The 20,107-nt window shown below is 50.0% G+C and overlaps 1 long non-coding RNA gene and 1 other non-coding gene across 2 annotated transcripts; both read left to right on the top strand.

Annotated features, from left to right (window-relative positions):
• The first annotated feature begins 1,024 nt into the window (after positions 1-1,024).
• LOC106491612 (uncharacterized) lies at positions 1,025-5,330 on the top strand. The gene is made up of 3 exons (XR_010886130.1): positions 1,025-1,154; positions 2,866-3,048; positions 5,193-5,330. It is a non-coding gene; the product is annotated as an uncharacterized protein (transcript).
• Positions 5,331-5,332: 2 nt separating this feature from the next.
• LOC136993877 (uncharacterized) lies at positions 5,333-9,686 on the top strand. The gene is made up of 2 exons (XR_010886131.1): positions 5,333-5,406; positions 5,993-9,686. It is a non-coding gene; the product is annotated as an uncharacterized lncRNA (long non-coding RNA).
• Positions 9,687-20,107: the final 10,421 nt, after the last annotated feature.

Below are 20,107 nucleotides of genomic sequence, written 5' to 3'. Positions count from 1 at the left end.
GACGCTGCCGGAAGCGAGCCGGGAGCAACCCGAGCGGCGCCAGCGCTCGCTGCGCTGGGAGGTGTCTGACCCGGAGCCTCGCGCCGCCTGGGCCGTGCGGCATGTCTGAGTACTGGCAGATGGCTCGAGTTATTATTATTTAATGGTTTTTCCACTGTGGCAGTGCCTAGATGGCAAGTGGGGCAGGGGGCCAATAAAGAAGTTTTGTATTCCTTCCATTAGGGAAAGTAATTCCTAATCAAAGCTAAGAGAGAACAGTAGGAAGGTTTGTTTTCCTTTTGTGTCGCTTCTGATTTTTCTTCCTCCTTTTTTTTTTTTTTAATTTTTGGATACTTTCCGGCCTCCTCAGAAGCCCCAGTCCCCTCCCTTCGTGATTTAACCTTTCTTTTCTGAACACGCTTAAACCACCTCAGTGGCGTGGGACCCCGGGAGTGGGACACTTCGCAGTCCCAACAGATCCGACTGACGTGCGGTTTTCAGAAGTCTTTGCCACACGCTTCCTTAAGGCAGTTCACTGCCGATTTATCATCTCTGGATGATTCCTTTATCGTGACTGTCGCAGCACCACTGGGGCTCAGCTCTGCCCTGCCGACGCGCGTTCGGGTAGCTGAAATCGCCGTGCTTGGTGACGAGCGGCCGAGCGCGGTGCTCGTCCGAGGCCAAACTGACCTGCAAAAGGGGCTTTTAAACTCAAATTGGGCTGGCGGGAAACCTGGCCCCCTCCGCACGTCCCTACTGCCTGCTCTACACCTCAGATCCCCGAAATTTCCAGGACACCCGGTCCCCTTCCCTGCGCTCCCACACAGGGGAGGTCGGGAGGGGAACGGAGCCGCTGGGGACAACTGTGATGGCGCCCGGGCCGCGCCGCGCCGCCATGATGGCGCCCCCGCAGGCTCCGCGTCGCCTGGCAACGCGCCCCCCTCCCGCTTCCGCCCGCCGGGGGCGGCGCCGCGGGATGACGCCATCAGCGCGCGCCCCCACGGCCGCTCCCTAGCCTCCGCCGCCGCCGCCGCCGCCGGCCGGCCCCGGAGCGCCGCCGCCCCCCGCACATGCGCGTTGCGGCGCTCGCCCGCAGGCCCGGGCCTTCCACCAGCCCGGGCCCGGCACGCCCGGCCTCGGCGGCCGCCGCCCGGCGGGGGGCCATGGGCAGGAGGGTGAGTGCGGGGCGGCGGGGCGGGGCGGGGCGGGGGGTGGCGGGGCCGGCCCGGCCCGGCCCGGCCCGGCCCGGCCCGGCCCGGCCCGGCCCAGGCCTCGCCGAGGCCGCGGCGCGGCAGCTGCCCGTCAGCCGTCAGCGGGTGGGGCCGGGGCCTGCGGGCCCGAGGCGGGCCCGAGGCGGGCCCGGGGCCTGCGGGCTCGGCTTGTCCCGGTGTCCCCGGGGCCTGCGGGCCCGGGTGTCCCCGGCGCCTCCGAGGCCTGTGGACCTGGGGCCTGGTGCCTCCGGGGCCGGTTTGTCCCGGTGTCCCTGGTACCTCCGGGCCCGGTTTGTCCCGGTGTCCCCGCCGGTCCGGGCCCCGTGTCGCAGCGAGGTTTCAGGCCTGTCCTCAGGCCTGCAGAGCCCCCTGTGCCGGGTTCGTAGGCCGCTCCCGGGGCAGCACCGGGTGCTCAGGGCGAGCCCTGCGAGCGCTCCCCGCTTGGGGCTCGCCCCGTTACCGGCAGCCCTGCCTCCCGGGGGGTAGGTAGCTCCTTGCTTTCAGTCTCTGAATTCCTGCGGTTTTCTGGAGGTGAGTCGCTCTGTTCCGCCCCCATCGTAGTGGGTAGCAGCGCACCGCTAGCTGTGCGGTGATGTTACCGTCCGCTCTGGCGGCTGGGCTCCTGGTCATCTTGATCGTGCTTTTGACCTCGGTAGCAGGCCCGGGGAAGTCCTCGCTGAGTTTCCTGCCTTCGGCTCCTTTCCTGTGTTAATGTAGTTTATTTTAGGATCTTGTAGGATGTAGGAGGAGTTTGAATTTCCCCTCCTTCCGGTACTCCCTGGTTTCATTTATCAGCACCAACCTTTATTTGTCATTGCCCCCAACCTTGTTTGGGTCCCTCTGGAACGCTTTGGTCCCAGTGGTCCTGACTGATAGTTGTATCATCCATAAATGTTGCGATCTTTCTATCATTCCTCCTTTGCTAATTATGAGTACACTGAGCGGCAGCAGGCTTTACCTGGAGTGTGCTATATAGAAAGAGAAATGGCACTGTATTTGGGTAGCTTTCTCATCATACAGTCCATTTTTAAAGAAGATAGAGTGAAAACTCACCAAAATGAGCAGTTACTCACATTTCTAGCCTCTTGATGAGACCCTCATTAAAGATGCATATGATGCTCTGTATAATGGCAACGTGGCTGACATGGAGGTGTCTATACTTCAGAGCTGAAATCCTTAGAACTATAGGGTGGTGTCTAAAAAGGGCCTGATTCAGCTCTCCAGCCTCAGTAATGTGCTTTGAAAAAGAAAGGCCTAAGAGAAGATCTTCAGGAGTAGGTGTCCAACTCCATTTCTAGGCATCGTGAGCCAATATACAGATTTGGGGGCCTACCATTAAATATTTCTGTTTTGAAAACATTGGCTGTCTATGCTCTCTGTTGTATTTTGTATGCCCTGGATGAACAGTGAAGGTTCTATGATTAAAGTGACTGACATGAGTTCTTTATATGTAACTTTTTCTTGCCCCTCTTTGTATATGGCATTGAACACAAGCTAGCTGACTTTCTGGCCTGTATCAGTAAGATATAATACGTATATTTTTGAGTGTTTGGTTGTCTTTTAAAATCTTAATGGGATTAAAAATTCATGCTTGGGGAGAGGAGTCTAGTAAATTTGAAGTTGTTAATGTGTAAAATTAGCAAATTGAAACTTAATCTCTCATTTTATCTTTTAGATCAACTCATATCTAGAATGTTGTGAGTCTATGAAGCAGTTTAGCAATCTCTTTCACTCTTCCTAGAAGGCCAGGTGTCACAGGAAAACTTCACACTTCTGTTATTACAAGAATTAAGCGGCATCCAGAAAAGGCAGCGGATTATCGACGTTCTGCTGAGTGGATGGCAGCACCATTAAAAATGTAATATTTCAGGTTGTGTTTTTTTAAATTCTCACAACATCCCTCTGTTTGTGGCTGTTCCAGTGTTGGTATTTGAGTTTACCTAAAGAGCATAAACCCACTAAAGGCTGTTTGTTTATGTGATGAGCACATTAAAAGAGAACAAGCTGCTGCTGTTTACAAAAATAAGTCTCACCAGCTGAGCTGTTTGAGCAGTTCTCTCAGATTCACCTGTTAATGATTTTGTCAGAGAGAATTACACCTCCTCTTCTACAAGAAGGCACAGGCATGAAGCCAGTGTGTTGATTTTTGCCCCCGCAAACTACAGCTTGTGGGCAAAGCAGATATGCCGGTGGGGTTTGTGCTCTCTTGCTTAGGCATGAGCTTCTTGAGTGCTGGTCTAGTGATTCCACTGATCGTGATGTGGCTGCTCAGGGAATCAGGTTAAGTAGGTATGTAAGAGTTTACTGGAAGATTGTTAGGTATCTCCATGTTCTGATGAAAGAGGTTGTGCAGACTGGCTGTAGTATCAGAAATGAAATGCTGTAAATGCAGAGTATGTGAATTTTAACTTAACTTGCTAATTTATTTCTCCAAAAATAACTCTGAAGACAAACACTGGACGGTATATGCACAGCATGTGGAAAGCATGGTCAGTTGCATGCTTTAAACACAAAACTGTCTTGCTTTTATGTGGTGTTGGTTTAGTATCTAACCGCTTTGCATGTCTTGCAAAATATAGTTCTCTGAACTGCTTAATATTTCCTCTTTACAGACAGGAAATTATGGGAAAGAGGCATGTAAAATTGTGAGGGGGCCTTTGCTAGTTGAGAACAGACCTCAGTTTCCTAAATTCCTTAGCTGTGAGTTCATCCACATTCCTTTTTATTGGCTTCTGATTCATATAGAGCCAACAGATCACAGGCAAAATTTCTGTACTAAAGAAAAGGAATTAGAACCCGGGGCCATACAGAAGAGGTCGGAATGGTTATTTGCAGTTACAGAAATAGGTTGAGGCAGGTAGCAGTGAAGAGACATATTCAAAGACACAAATTGTATCTGAAAAGGTTTTTGATATCCGAATACAATTTCCTGTAGCCTTATAGTTTACCTTGCAAATACTTTTGGTAGTAACAAAGTAAAAATTACTGAAGTCACTTTTAAAATATGTTATTTTTAATTTTAATAGTAATAGTATTTCTTGCTCAGCAGAAGGGGTCAGGAAAGATCTGCCCAGGTCTGAATGCCTGGGTGTATGAGGAGGCTGGGGAAGTCCCTGTTGTTTTCTAACATTATCTGATGAGTGTATTGTCATTTCATAATTCCCGGAATTTGGCACATTATAAGCCTGGGGTGAAGCAGAGAGCAGCTAACAGTCTACTGCTCGTCACTGTCAGATCACAACAATGGGTGCGTGGAAGGATGTTAAGATTATAAATCCTAAACACTCCAGAAGATCAAGATATTTCATTTATCTCTGTAGGTCACAAAGGGAGAAATAAAATGGTAGGTACCTTTGAAACACTCCTTGCAGTTGGATGCAATGACTGTGAGACTGCAAGACTCATCTAAGCAAGGGGAGGTACATCCTGTAGAGTGCGAAAAACATTATTACCTCATTGTTCTTGCAAAACCTTCCATTATTTTCAGTTTGTTTATTTGGTGAAGCTTTGCCAAGTTTTGAAATGAGCAGCAGTCTAGAATCACCACTGTCTGGACTGTAGAATTCATTTGCAAAAGCACTTGGAGAGCTGCTTTTAAATAAATGAAACCCGGTCAAATGCAAACACATACTTTAATATTACTCCTTGCATAGGCAAGGACTGTTGCAGGCCTGTCTCCTGTTTGATTGAGGAGGACCTCTGAATTAGCTGGGATAATTCCCAGAGTTCTTGTCTTTCCTCCATTAACAGTATAAAGGTTAACAGGTTATGACTGGCACTGAAATTGCATGCTAATAGGGCACTTCTTGGATTCTGGTGTAGTGATGATGGAAACAAAATTGTATTTCTACGTGTTTGTCTGGTTAATAGTACTTTTGTAAGGAGAGTTGAGGTTTTGTGAAGCAGCTGTGAGTAGCCACCAAGCTGGAGAGCATCCACCCTGCTTGTGTATCTTCCCGCTGGGACTACTTAAATGTATTTTCCTTCTCTGCCTTCCTGCAGGTCTCTTCCTTCCTGGAAATTCAGCAGAGAGTTAGCGTTCCCAGGCTGTTGGATCTCTTCCATGTTCATGGATGATATTTGATATGTGCGCTGTAAATCCTGCCCTGGGACGCTGTCACCGGTGGGGTGCCTGATGCCTGTAATCCCCATTCCCCGGCGGGTCCGTTCTTTTCACGGCCCCCACACGACCTGCCTGCATTCGGCCTGTGGCCCGGTAAGAACCACTCACTTGGTGCGCACCAAGTACAACAATTTTGACATCTATCTCAAATCCCGATGGATGTATGGATTCATTCGTTTCCTGCTGTACTTCAGCTGCAGCCTGTTTACCTCCATCCTCTGGGTGGCACTCTCTATCTTGTTTTGCCTTCAGTACCTTGGCATCCGGATCTTTCTGCGTTTCCAGTACAAACTCTCCATCATCCTCCTCTTACTGGGGCGAAGGCGCGTAGACTTCAGCTTAATGAATGAACTGCTCATCTATGGAATTCATGTGACCATGCTGCTAGTGGGGGGGCTGGGATGGTGTTTCATGGTGTTTGTGGATATGTAAATAAAACTAGCGCATGTGGGCAGAGAAGGTGATTCTTCTATCCCAAAATGTGTGAATATCCTCTTTTCCTTTTTTATATAAATTAATTTATTTATCAGTGCTACTTTTTATTGATAAATTAATGTACATGTCTCTGGAATTTGTATTTTTTTGAGGATTGAGGTGCCATTTTGGTTATCAAAGTGCAACACTTGATTGGGTGTTTTGTTTTCTTTGCACAGTGAAAGTTAATATAAATTTCATTTAGTCCATAGGAGCCTACCTTGCTGCTGCTCCTGTATTCCTGTGGGCATGAAGAAGGCAGTGATTTATCTGGAGGTTAGAACCCAGATAACTTTGCACCCCACCCTCTTAATCCATCTTCACCCTTTTTCTAAGAATGTTCCTTAGTGTCTTAGGCATGTAGTATGTATCCCACTTCCCAGGGCCGTCCCTTCTCTATGTAGTTTGCATTTTGCATACTAGGAATATGGGGCCAAATTCAACCACTCTTTTTTTCCCTAGATTTGTGCAAGACGTGCATTCTACCCGCTGTATCGTTTTGTTCACTCTGATGTGACTATATAGCTTTGAATGGCTTTGTCCTTTTCAGGCAGTTAGTGCTGAGTAATAGAGTCTCATCCTAACAGAAAAAATCCATTGGAGTGATGGGAGCCGAGTTCAATGTCATGTGCTCGAAATTCCCAGGCATAGCAAATAAGTTATCTTTTCCCAGTGATTATGGGGAACCCACTGCAACCTTCCATAATGTGTAGATCTCGGTATTTGGTTCTGGCTCTTTGCTGAATTGATTTGTTCCTGTTTTTTCCAGAGTTACTTCTGTCTGCTGGACTATGATGAGATGAGACTGTCTTACCTAGGAGAGCTTGAAAGCGGAACAAAATCTGAAATGGCAGTGTGTATTCTCTGCAATTACAGAGAACACTAGCTCTCCTACCTTTCCAGTAATGAGAGTTGGGTCATCAGAGAGCTTTACTAACAGCTCAAGGAGAGGGTTAAGCATTAAGCTTGTTTTTACTGGTCTTGGTCTCAGACTGTTCCTCTGCAGTCAGTTAAGTAACTCTTTATTTATGGAGTCCAGAACCCGTCCTGAAGTTTTCTTTGGTTCTCTCTGCTTTTTCTTTTGATGGAGTATTGTCCCTCTCCCCATGTTCTTGACTGTGCACTGATAAAAAAATTAGTTGTTCAAAATGACAGGCACTCTGTTTGCCCTGAAATCACTAGTGTCAGTAATCATGGTGGAATAAGCAAGACTGGTAATACATGACTGTTCTGTTATGATCTGTTTGATCCGAGATATGAATGTGGTTGAGAAAAAAGCCAGTATGAACACAAAAAACGATGCTTAATATTGCAGCTTGTGAATGTTGGGGTCTTTTGCTGATGTACTTTGATTTGTAGGCTTATGGATGCAAAATAAGGAAGCTTCTGTCTAAAGTCCTAAACTAAAGTAAAACAAGAAATTATGTCGTTATCAGACATTACAGATAATGCAGACTGAACACATAGAACTGAATAAATAATGGGCCATGGTGGTGTGATCTTTAGATTAGCCTTGTGAGAGCCAAAGGCTGTTTCTGCAGGAAAAGTAGTGTCAGTGATATGTCACAAACTGCGTTGTCTGGAAGCTTCCTCGTAACTGTAGAGCTCCCTGGACTTGTTCCCCAGAGCTTTGTTCTGGGAGTGTGCCCTGGACTGCTGTTTTACCTGCCAGCTGTCCTGCACTCCTCACCCTCATGGGTCTCTTGTTATATCAATAGTTTCTAGCTCTTATATCAACTTCCAAAACAGAAGGGCAGCCCAAATTCGGGGTTCAGTGACCTGCAGGTCCAAGTTGCAGCTTATTCTGTGGACAGAGAGGATTTCCAGTAATTCCCAGCCCAGTGCTTTCCTCCTCCCCAGTACAGCTGTCAGCCTAGGGCCTTGAAGCTCTGGGTGCGCCAGCTGGGATTCCTGGGGTGGCTCTGTTGGAGAACTTCTGCAGATAACATACGTTACACCTGGCTTGTGCACTGTTCTGGTGTGTAGGGAGAGACCAGCCAGGACCAGCACGGCACAGCGGAGAGCAGCTCTCCCTCGCCTCCCCCTGTTCCCAGGCTGTGTCGTCTTTGGAGTCACAGCATGGAAACCGATGGCAGGTCAGATGGTAAGACCTTGTTTCACCCTGGGGTGGCTGTATTTTGGCACTCCTTCAAATAACGAGTGAAAGGGTGACTGGTGGTGGATGTGGGTGCTGCTGTGCTCCCCCCTCTTGCCTGCTTCAGCTGTTGGGTGTTACCCGCAGCAGTCCCAGCCCCTGCTCCTCCCGCAGCGTATTGCAGTGCTTTACTGCTCAGACTTCCTGCCAGTCCTCTGCATCCAGATTCAGTAGTGCATACCAAGGGAAAATAAATGTCCTCATCAAATCACAAAAAAAACTAGTGTTTGCTAAGTCAAAAGAAGGAGAGGGCTTGGGGAAAAGTTGCTTAGAAGACACTGGAAAGTGATTTCCCCTTTCTCTTACAAATATTGCCAGATGTCTACTGTCGGAATGCCCTGAATCTTTTCACTTGAGTCTGCAATTCCACAAAAAGACAGGCAACTTGAAGATTAAATAATTGAGGAGGAGGCCATGGAGGCATATACTCTCATTCTTGGTCATTACTAGCACTTGGGTACTTAGCAGTGCTCAGGTGGTCTGGTCCTACCAGTGTAGCAGGGGAAACGAGGTCCCTTTGAAGTCATGCTGGCAAGAAAGAGGAATTAATTTTCAAATGACTTGTTTTATGATGTAATAATTTGAACATTTTAGATCTACATGACTAGAGCAACGTTTGGCACCTTTACGGCACTTTTCAGAGCGTTTTCCAGCTAGTGCTAATTAATGTTCACAGCATTCCCAGGAGGTTGCAGGATAAGTAAAGTCTGGGTAATGATTCAGAATTTAAATTCAGTGCTTTTTAAATTTAAGATTTTTTTTTTTTTAAGATTTAAGATCACTTTGCCAAAATATTTTTTTCTCAAGAAGTTGGGTTTCAAAAGGTTCCTTACAAACTAAGGAGAGCCAAGCCGCAATGGAGGGAAGGAGGGAGAGACAGAATAAATATTATATTAAATATGTGCTAAGAATAAGGTGTGTTTTTCTTCCTGTATATATTTTTTTAATTGAAAAAATGGCATTTTTAATAGAGGGGGAAAAAGTAAACTTAGTAGAATAGAACAAATAAGAAAACAGGGACAGAAGCTGCACTTTCTGCTTTTCAAGAGTCAAAAAAGTGGCTTATGTTATTTGCCAGAAATATTTCCTATTAAGCAGGTACTTGCAGACTACGTCCCACGGGGGAAGTTCATTTTCTTTTGGATTTGTTACTCTTTCCAAATTCACCACTGCCTGAAAGGACAGATCAGGCTCCAAAATCTGCTACGACTATCCTGCCTTATTGTTTAGATGGCCATAACTTTAAAAACTTTTGAAATTTCCAATTTTAGTATTCTGTCACGCTGATTCCGCTCTGGACGATGAGAGCAACTAGTTTGTTCCTTTTCATGTTTTTTTTTCCTTGCCATGTTTGAGCTTTACGTCCTGCAGTTATACTTACTGGGTGGGTTAAAAACGGCCTCGAGTAATTAAGAAAAACTCTAGAAATACCAATTTGGGTGAATGTGTCCGTCCGGGACCCATGCAGAGCCTGGCCTGCCCCTTTGGAGAGCTTCCCCAGCAACTCCTGCACGCTCCGAAGCTTTCCAGGCGCTTAAGCCACGCAGGAGCTCCAGCTTTGTCGCACGGCCTTAGGAGCGGGGATGACAGGGGGAGCGCTGGCCAAACTGCCCTGGCCTGTCTGGCCTGTGAATGTACGAACAAGACCGAAGTGTTCGGGTTTCAGCCTGAAAGCAGCTGGTGTTTTGGGTGCCTGTTAAATTCTGTATGAAACATGCCACTTGCATTAAACTTATTTTTTTAACATGTGGACGGATTGATTGTTTGTGAAGAAAAAGGAACAATTTTGTCTCGTGATGCTGGTGTCTTTCTGATACGATAGCCTAGATCCTCCTCCTCGTCCCTTTGCACTGGTGCGAATGGTTAGAGCAAGTGCACGGCGGAGGAGAATCAGGCCTTCTGGGGTTGTGCCGCAGAAACGTCACCGAGAGGTGAGTAAAACACCTCTTCTGACCTCCAAGAAGGGTCACTCAGTAATGATTAACTAGGGGAGCCGGGAGTTCAACACGGATTTCTGACTCCTGGTCCTTTGCTCTAATAAGCAGGCTGTGTCACCCATCACGTGCGTTTGAGTGATTCGAAGGAATTGTTGCTTGGTGCTGGGGTGTGCGTCAATTAATTAGTACAAGTGCTGCCTGTGCTCTCCTCCTCCTGTGGAGCCGAGCTTGCGGTGTAGCGCTATGTTGTTTTAGAACACAGTTGTGACGATTTGTTATTCCTATGGGGAATAAAGAGGAATATTCCTACTATGAGGGACTTTATAACTCCTATTGTTTTTATGTGAAAAGTACTACAACGATCCGCAGCAGCATAAAATCCTAAAATAGACACTGGGCAGGGTTTGTCCTGCTCTGCAGTGACTGGCAAGGTCGGAGCCAGCGGAGGCACAGGCTTCAGCCAGCCAGCCCGGAGGGGACCACTGCAGGCTGAGCTGGACGTGACCTCCTAGGGAAACGTGTGTGTGGACAGAGCAGCCCGCATCCCCCTGCGTGTAGGAGGTGCTCCTCTGCTTGCTGTTATCACCGCCTAGCAGCCGGGGAATCACAGTGGAGGACTTGAAAGGGGAAGGAGGTTTCCAGCGCAGAGAATGATTTGGGGAAGGATGGATGTATATTCCTTTTTAATGTTACATAGGAAACGGTAGGCAACGCTCAAAAATGTGACTAGCGCTATTGCACAATAGCAGATGGCAACGTTGGTTGAGCGCTGTGCAGAATTGGACTCGGTGATAGTAGAAGCCTTGGGAAAGAACTTCGTAAGAGTGCGTTTTCCTTTATTAATGTTATTTTTAAGCACATCTCTTGAGCCTCTGCTGCCTCCTTGGGGAAGGAGGAACTTGTTTGCCCAGTTCCTGGAATGAACTTCTGCTCGCTTTCTACGCCGGGCACCTCAGGGTGCCAGTGGAAGCAGCCCAGGCCAGGAAGCCAGACGACCCAGTGCCCTCAGCCCGAGCGTGAGCGAGTCCTCAGGGAAGCCCTTGGGATTTGTTCCAAGTCGGGCACCGTGCACTGCCTGGTCTGAGCCAAACTGAGCCTTCTCCCAGAGCACGCGCTCAAAACTGAGCGTTTCGCTTCTGTCCGTCCAGCTTTAGGATCAGGATTGCCATTTTCTGTGAGAGCCAGTTCAGTTCAGATTTTGGCCTAATTGTATAGGCGTAATACGTAAAGGCACTGGAAAAAGACCGCAGAAGAGAGACCAGCCCCTTACCAAAAGGGCTTTACCTGGCAAAAAGCTCATCTTAATTCTTCCCCAGGTTCTCATGAACTCACTGATTTTGTACAGATGCAAGGGGGCACCAACAAAAATGAGACAAACTCAGTGGCCTGTGGAAGGGCAGGTCTTTGGGGGCTCTAGGCTGACACTGCTTAAATGAAAAAATATATGTATACTGGGGGAGCTGATGATTCTTCCCCTCCTGAGGGAGACAGGAGACAGCAATTCCTACCAGCTGCTGAAAGTAAGCGCATTTCCCTTCAGGAATGGCTTTGGCTGCTCTGGAGGCTCGAGCTCGCACAGATAGCGTGCTGTTCCAGTGAAGACGTTGCTGGAAAATATGAAGCCTTGTTATCTTTCAGCCTTTTTATTTAGCCAAACAAGGTTTCCATAGCTCCTGGACGGCTCTGCTGCGGCGAGGGGGGGGGGGGGAAGCCTCTCATTTCTTCACCTGCCAACTTTCTACATTAATTTTGTCTTCCTGCTTCAAAGCACTCGTCATGCCCAGAAAATGTCAGTTCAAAGCAAAGTTTTGTCCAGTAATGAGCCAATGAAAATTGCTAAGTGCAAGATCTGTCTGCGCAGCTATCAAACCCGGGCTTGGGTGAGAGCAGAGCTGGGCCGGCGGGTCTGCCCTGAGCTCTCCGCGCCGGCGGCTTGGAAGCAGGGCTGCGCGTGGAGCGCTTCGAGGCTCGCCTGCGCGCCGGTTTACCAGCGGAACCGCTTTAAGCTCCCGTAGATAGAAGGAGCATCCCCTGCCTTGGTAAACTGCGTTACAGCAATACAGATTTGGCCTTTCAGCTCAGACGATGCTTATTGAGGACGGCTCATTCCGCTTCCGCGGCGCTGCTCCGGCCGTGGGCGCTGGGGGCCGCGGAAGGGAGCGCGTGTCACGCTGCAGCCGGCGAGGCCCCGCGTGCCGGCGCGAGAAGGCGCACGGGAAAGCCAAGCAGGGGCTTCGTTCCCAGCGTCCGGGAGCGTGGGGCAAGCTCCCTTGGAGGGTGCTGGATCATCGCGTTGTCGCCTTGCTGTCCTTGGATGCGTTCCCGGAGAGATCCTGCCAGAAGATTAAAGAAGATTTAATGAAAAAAAAAAAAAGCGCAAATGCGAAACATGGAGAAGAGAGAGGTGAGGGGGTGTTTGAGAAGAGAGCAGGGACTGGTGTGGCAACTTAGTGTGTTGCTATTTTTCTCCCCTGGAGAATAGCTTTGGGAGCGGAGCTTTTTTTCTTCTCTCCTGCTGCACCTTCAGGAGCGATGGGCTGCTCCCCGAGGACGACCTCTGCCTGGCAAACCTGCGTGCCCGAACCGGGCTGCCCTGGAGGAGGTCGTGGAGAAAGGCCTTGGAGGCAGCACAGGGACACGGCGCCAGAGCTGGGCTAGGGGAGTTGCACAGCAGATACTCGTGCAGCGTGTCCCGGTTCATCTCACCAGGGTCCCAAGCAATAAATTCACCTACTGGGGGGGAAAAAAGACCATGTAGCTTGCACAAGAGCTGCATAAACCCTCTGTTTTGCTCAGCTGATGCACGGGCGGTCTCGGAGAGCCCCTTTCCCTGCTGACCTCCACCCCACACTCCGCTGGCTGCAGCCTGCGGTCAGCAAACGTGTGATGCTCACCCAAGTGGGGAACTGTGCGAAAGGGAGCTCCTCGCCCGCCGGCGGCTCTCCTCCTGCCAGCGCTCGGCCACGTGACGGAGCGTCGCGGGGCTGCATCCTGACCTTGGACGCACAAGCCTGTAGTAAATCAGTCTCTTACGCATCCAAAAGCCAGCTTTCCCCTGCATGGAAAATACCATATAAAACACCGAGAGACGAATACCAAAGTCCTTAGCTGGTTCTTACAAAAATAAAAATAAAAATCTCCCGTTGGCCCTAGTGAGAGTTTTGCCTGAGTAAGGACGTCAAGATTGTGCATGCTAATTAAATGCACCACCCATCCCTTCAGAGTCTGCTCTCCGCTGGGAATTCCCCTCTGAGTAACTTGCTCCCAGTGAGGAAAGGAGTTGCATGAAAAATTTCCCAGATGGTCAATCCGTTAGAAAAAATCACAATCTGTTTGTGGCTTTCTCAAACAAAAAAGAGCACAGGAGACGCTGTGGAATAAATTTGTTTTTGCAAACCATTTGCTCAGTAATGGGGAGAATTTAGATGGGCAAAGAGGGGTTTTTTTTGTTTTTTTTTTTCCATAGGAGTCTTATCTCTCTGCCTTTAAAAATGAGCCATGGTTCAAAAAATAAATTGCAGTGAAGTCTATTTTAAAAACTTAAAGGATGTCGGGAGCTGCTGGGAGGCAGTGCCCTCGTACATACGGACCTCTGAAGGAACGATTGCTCCTGCGCTACCCCGATTTTGCAGGTGCGCTGTGTAAAGGAGCCGTTTCCCGGAAAGCCCATCGTGTCCCGCCGGCGTCCGTGCGAGCGGGAGGCCCCGGCAGCGTCGGGACCCCGGTCCCAGCACGGCCCGTGTGAGCTGGGGGCTGATCCTAACGCCGCCTCGAAGGAGCCGTCTGCAAGCCGGGGCCAAAGCCCCGGAGGTGGTGCCGAGGGGCGACGGAGCTGGGCGAAGGCACCGCAGCGGCTCTGCGAGACCCGGCCTTGGAGCCGCCCGGGGAGCCTCATCCCTGGCTGGAAGGGTGCCGCCACCCGGGAGCGGGACGGGGCGCAGAGCTGGAGCCCGTCAGGGCTCGGATCTCTGCTTCACCCGCCGGAGGCCGAGCCGCCACAACGCTGCGCGCAGCCCGGCTTTGCTGCATCGCTGGTGTTGCCTAGACACATTTCACTCAAAATTTGAATTTCATGCAAAGCTCTGAGCCAAGAAAAATTCTTCCAAGGTTTTCTTTTTTTTTTTTCATTTAAACTTCAAATAAAAACTGCTTAATAGTTTCTTGGAATCGCATTTGCTTGCAGTTATGTGCAATCTAGATACTGTTACTTCCGTCTTCTCCATGCGAAGCTGACTGCAAACGTGAAACTAAGGATTGTGCAACGCGACAGGGCTGGGGGTGAGCGCGGAGCAGCGGGCACAGTTAAAATGCGCTGGGTTTTAGCAGGCTGAGGTTTTCTTAGCAAAGCAGATGGAAATTCTTTTTGAACATACATGGATTTAATCTGCCCATGTCCTTATAATAACGCAATCTTTATTGCTAAGAATTACACAAACGAATGCTCTCTCAGTTTTGACGGGTTCGGTTTAGGGGAGTCGTGTGCCTTCAGGACTGGTGTAACGTGCTGAGCTTTAAGGACGGCAGGTCCGGCGTGGGTTACAAGGGGGCTTGCACAGCATTTTCCTTTTCTCTAGACCTTCCTGATGAGCCACGCTGGTAGCGCCGACATGCCAACAGATTTCCTATTTACTGTTCACCAGAGCATCAGCTGTGACGAATAAACAGAAGAAGGCAGCATTTCACTGAAAGCATTTTATGCGCCGATTAAGACGCTATACAAAGAGAGCTCCTCCGGGTGCGTGCGAAGCCTTGGTAGGAAAGCAGGCATTGCTACGCCTAAGGAGGCTGCTATTCTAGGCTTAGCGGCGCTGGCCGGGTTTAAACCACAGCCATGGCATTAAGCACTGTATTTCTGAAATTTGGCTGTCCAAAGCCAGTGGGATGCACTTTTCTTTGCGATAGTAGGGGGCTGGTTTCCACAGAGATTGTTTGAATTATGCCTATATTCACGCATTATGAATGCCTTCAGAAAGGGACGAATGTGGTGCCTGGTTTTGACAAAACACAGGATAATTTTTATGATCAGTAACAACACAATAGCAATGTGCTACAATACGGGCAAACAAATGTCATGCTTCAAAGAGTGTGACTGCTTGCCAAGGGGTCAGGAAGGAGCTGATGGCTCTTTTTCCCTTCTTTGGGAATGTTAGGCGGGCATGAAAGGGCGATGGGATTTTTGGTGTCTTCCTCTGAAGCATCGAGCATCAACAAAGAACTGAGGCAAGAAGCGAGACCCGTAACCTGATTATAGCTCTGGATGAATCTCTAGTTCTGCTGGAGTCAATGGCAAACTCGCAGCGCTTTCAGCGAGGTCAGAATTTCACCTTGTATTCCTCTCAAACAAAACTGCCTGTTCTCAGCGAAATAAATAAAACGTTTGAAAGCGATGCTCATAAGGTCAAGTTGCAATGTGCGTACGTACAGAAGATGTGCATTGACTCAGGTCAGTGTGTCGCACAAGAAATATGAGGCCAAATCCTGAAGTCCCTGATTTCGGGCCACCGCTGGGGGGGTTTTGCCCAGGCTGAATTTGCTGCGGTTTTAACTCTCACATTCCTGCTACGCTTCCTGGCTTGCAACAAAAATAGGCGGCCGCGTTTGAGAGCAGCGCGTATATGGGACCCCCGGGAGGAAAATGCTTTTGCTTTTCCCACGCGAGAGACAAGCAGCCCGGCTCGGATTGAGCTGCGGTGCAGGAGGTGCAACTCCTTGGCAGGGCCCAAAAGCAAGGAACACAAGAAGAAGCAAAGGCCTCCCAACCCGTGCGGCTCAGCGCCTTCGGAGAAATCACCCCACCACGGCGGGTGCCGCCGGGGAGAGGGGCCGGATCGCCCATGGCTCCCTCTCCTCTCCTCTTTGCCGGCAGGGACGCGGCGAGCTGGGGAGCGGCGGCGCTCCTCCGCGCTTTGCCGGTGACCTTGAAGAGCCCTCGCAGTGCCGGCAGCGCAGGCTTTGGGGGAGAAAGGAGGGCCGGGGGAGGTGGCACAGGCCTGAAACGTTTGTTCAGCAATTGCTGCAAAGAGAAAACTTGCTTCAATCTGCAGAGATGCCAACTGAATTTTGTTTTGTTTTGGTATTTTGGAGGCAAGCCAAAAGCAGGATGTTGTGAAGTCTTCAGCAGCTACTGCCTGCTTGTTCCATACCAAGCATAACTTTGTATATATTTTTATCGGCAAACTCGGTCCCACGCATCTTGATGTGCAAACAAGAGCCCTGGCTGCAGGGCTGCTCTTCCAGAGAGCGCAGCCATTTTCCTTGGCTCTTTTAAGTCAGATTAAGTCGGATTTTCGAGAGCTGGCCTGCAAAGGTGTCTCTTTCTCCCTGCCAGCTGCGAGGAGGAATAGCAAGGGGTTGATTTGATTAGAGAGGGAGAGAAAAACAAGTTTGGCCCCCACTGGGGTCCCTGCTTCTCATTCTTAATGCGGGGAGATTTCGGTGCAGCCGTGGCTGCAGTTCCGAGAAGGTTGAGCTGAATTTAGGGTATTACTTTTTTTCGTTTCTGGCGGGGATGAGGCTCGTTCGTGCTTCGTTGTCGCCGCTGGAGCGCTACAACCGCTGCCTTCGCGGAGGAGCAGCGCCCGGCACGGGGAGGCACCCGAAGAGCCTCTGACAAACACAGGTGCATCTGGGGACCGCGAGCCACGCGCATCGCGGCGAGCTGGGCGCCAGCCCTGACGGAGCAGCCCCGTCCCGCCGCTGCCCCTTTGCCCTCCCGGCATCCCGCGTCCTCCTTTGTTCCTGCGAAAAGCATCCGAAGTGGCTACGGATGCCTTTCTAAATGTTCCTAGTCACATTATCCATCAGATACATATTTACAATCATTCATTAAATTAGGATGTACGTTTCATTCTTCTTTCTTAGAATATTAATGCCTACTCCTGGCTGAAATGCCATATGAATATTCATTAAAAAATCAATCAATTCCTGTGCCAGGAATGATGTCATTTGAGCAATAACTGAAGCAGTAATCGAGCATGCTATGAAAAAACGATGAATGCCATCAGATCTAATGTTTATTGAACTCCGTGTGGGTAAATCACAGTAGGGTTTTTTCCATGCTTTTCTGTGCATAAGCTGGCACTCTAATTCCTGATTCATTCCAGCTCCTGTATGCACAATCTGGCCTCAATCGGAGGCGAATAGCTCAGCGCAGGTACATGATGGATGGGGCCAGGGCCGGACGGGACGTCATCTTGCTGCAGAGCTGCTAATGAAGAGCGGATTGGAAATTCATCTTATAACAATGGGGAACAAAAGCTCTCAAAACTGTTGTGGGAAATTTTCTGGAAAATTAATAGGCCAAAGTCATCTTCTGAGCAGATCTTGGGGTGGTGGAGCTCTTTCGCGTCAGTTCTAGCATCGTCCGGGGAGGTCCAAAGTGACGCCTTTCCTTCGGTTGTCCCCTCCGTTTCTAATAGCGAAGCTGTCAGGGCAAATACAGCATACGGAGTAACAGTGTGCTTTGGGAGTGACCGCTATGACTCTGAATTTTCTCGAATCCAGACTTTCTCAACAATAGCGAAGGAGCTGTGCCAGCGCTTGGGCTCTGGCTGCAGCTCCTGTGATAAGATCACACTCCGCTTGTGTGGAAAATATGAAGAGTTTTGGCTCGGCTTCAGCAGCAGGAGTCCTTCTGGAGATCTTCTGTGTGCAATACACCCACTTTATGAGAGAGGTCATCTCCCGGATTTGCTTATTGCCTTAGCTGCCATATAAAAATCCTCCGTTAACTCTGCAGAACAAATTATACGGAGCATTCATCCCGGGGAGAACTTGGTGTGAATTTAACTAAACATAGTTTCTAAGGCGACTTTAATAGGCAAGATCATCACGCCAAACCTCTGACGCACTGGCGCCCCTTCCCCGCGCTTGCGTTAGCCCCTCTGGGTCGTCCCACACGTGACGATGCAGAAGCCGAGCGTTTGCTGCTGATAGCAAAGCTGTGCCCGTCCCGCGCCGACACGGCAAGAGCTGTGCCGTCCGCGCCGTGCCCGGAGGCGATGGAGGGGATGCATGGAGCCCGTTCCCCAAAGAGGCCCATGGGCGAAGAGCAGCGATGCCTGGCTGAAGCTGATGGCCCCGGTCAGTGCTTGGGAGTGCAGCAGCGAGGGGCTGGAGGAGCCGGGCCGGCCCTGCGCGGCGGCGTAGCTGCGGACACGCCGAGAGGTGCTCCACGAGGCGGCACATTTTTCCCACTCATCGTTTCTCGCCCTACTTGTCTCACTGCTAAAATACAGATGTTTGGCCCGATCCTGCAATTTGCTGAGCGCTTTCCAATTTGCATGAGGTCAAGAGACACTTTCAGTGCCAACCACCTTTGGAAGGCATCCTCTCCGTGCACGATTACAGACCCTCCCTGGATTTGCCTTACATTTTGCAGGGATTTATGGAATTTAGGGATGAGCTAATTTTTTTTTTTTCACAAATGTCTCTCCTTTCACTGTGTTGTGCTGATTTTTAGCCTAGATAGTCCCTGCCGGAGGTGACCAGCCTGCCCAGAGACCCGCTGCCTCCGAGCTGTGTCGCCAGCACGGTGCTCACTGCTCCGAGAGGAGCTCTCCCGCAGGGAAAGGGAGCGGGAGCACGGGAAGGAGAGGGTTAGCCGAACGGCATAGAAGAGCCCAAGCGAGGAGCTGACAGTCAGCCGCTATTTTCTTAGGACATTCTCACAGTATGCTGGAGTGAAATGTTTAGGAAATTTCACAGTCATAAGACATTAAAATTCTGATCATGAAGTTATCCCTTAGTCACTCGAAAGATCCTCTCGGTAGCTCTAAATAACAATCCAGCCTATTCTCACGGCCAGCAGAGGTATTTAAGGCGATGCCTGGGTCACGCCGGGAGCCGAGGGGCGGTGGGGCCGCTCCATCCCCTCTGCAGCGGCCTGCTGTCACCGAGCCGTCACTGGCCAGTGCAAGAGAAGATGGGACCACCAGTTCAGCTCTCCACGTGCCAAAATCAATAAATCAGATCTTCAGGGGGGGTGTTAATATCAGTGCAGAAGCTTTGCTGACTTGGTCCACCTCCAGCGGCGAAACAGCCGCTTCCCAGCGGAGCCGGCTGGTGATACCGAATTTCAACCAATGGAGCCACTAAAAGCCAACCGGCCTCGTGCAAAAGGTGGCGTTTCACCAATTTTTACAACCAACCGTGAAGGAAAAGGACCTGCACAGCCGTCTGCGCTGGGGGTAACCCCAGCGCGCCGCGAGGCTCAGAGCCGTCCGCTTTCCAGGCGGAGAAGGGAGAGGACGAGGCTCGCAAAAATTGGCTGTCTCACCTCGTCGCGGGCAGCTTTACGTCCTCGCTGGCGGCAGCGCTGTCTCTCGCGGTGCAGAGCCGCCCGGTCGTGTCCCCCCGGCCCGGCGAGCGGCCGGCAGCGCTGACGCCCCAAAGCCGCCGCGGTCGCGCGGGCGCTCGCTGCACACGGACCCGCCGGGGCGCTGCTGCTCTCCGGGCGATCCGCAGCTGTTTGTCCCTCCAAAAGCGGCCTGAGCTGCTTGATTGAAGGCATCTTAACTGTGAATCTTTGCACGGTCACCCAGACTGCTTGGTAAAGTGGCTGTACCCTAAAAAAACGTATATGAACGCAGCCGAATCGAAGATAAGGTGCCGGGGACCCAGAGCGCGCGGCCAGACCCTAAAGAGAAAGCCGCAAGCCGGAGAAGGGGTGGGAGAAGGGAAGCTCAACTTTTTCGTTTAAGTGAAGAGAAAGCCGGGAAGTGGATAGATCCTTGCACACGGAAAGAATATCTGAGAGCAAAGGTATTTTAATCTTGTGAAGAGAGACATGACAAAATGCCCCGGCTGCCAATTCAAATTAAGTACAATTTCCTAGCAGTAAAGGCAATTAAATATCAGGATAATTTACAAGAAGAGATATCTATCCACCGACACCTGGAGTTTTTAGGATGAAATTGGATTTTTTTTTTTAAAACTTTATTTTAATGCTGCTCCTGGAGAAGGTCTGCTGTCGGCGTATAGGGAGGTCGGGAGCCGTAGTGGTGCCTTCCAGCAGCAGAGCCCAGGAAATTCAGCTAAGCCAAGAAATTTAGTCAGTGGCATGTGGATTCATCTAGCCAAAGTGAAAATGCCTCCCGGGACTGGGTTCTCTCTCCCTCTTGTTTTCACGGTCACTGTGCAATTATGTAATAAATAACTTTTTAAAACCACCAATGATAGGTTATTTTTTCGTCGCCACACTTCGTGTGAGGGGAGGCCGAGCACAGAA

Source organism: Apteryx mantelli, chromosome 21 (assembly GCF_036417845.1).
Source record: "Apteryx mantelli isolate bAptMan1 chromosome 21, bAptMan1.hap1, whole genome shotgun sequence".
Taxonomy (NCBI): Eukaryota; Metazoa; Chordata; class Aves; order Apterygiformes; family Apterygidae; genus Apteryx; species Apteryx mantelli.
This window is presented reverse-complemented; position numbering and strand designations above follow the sequence as displayed.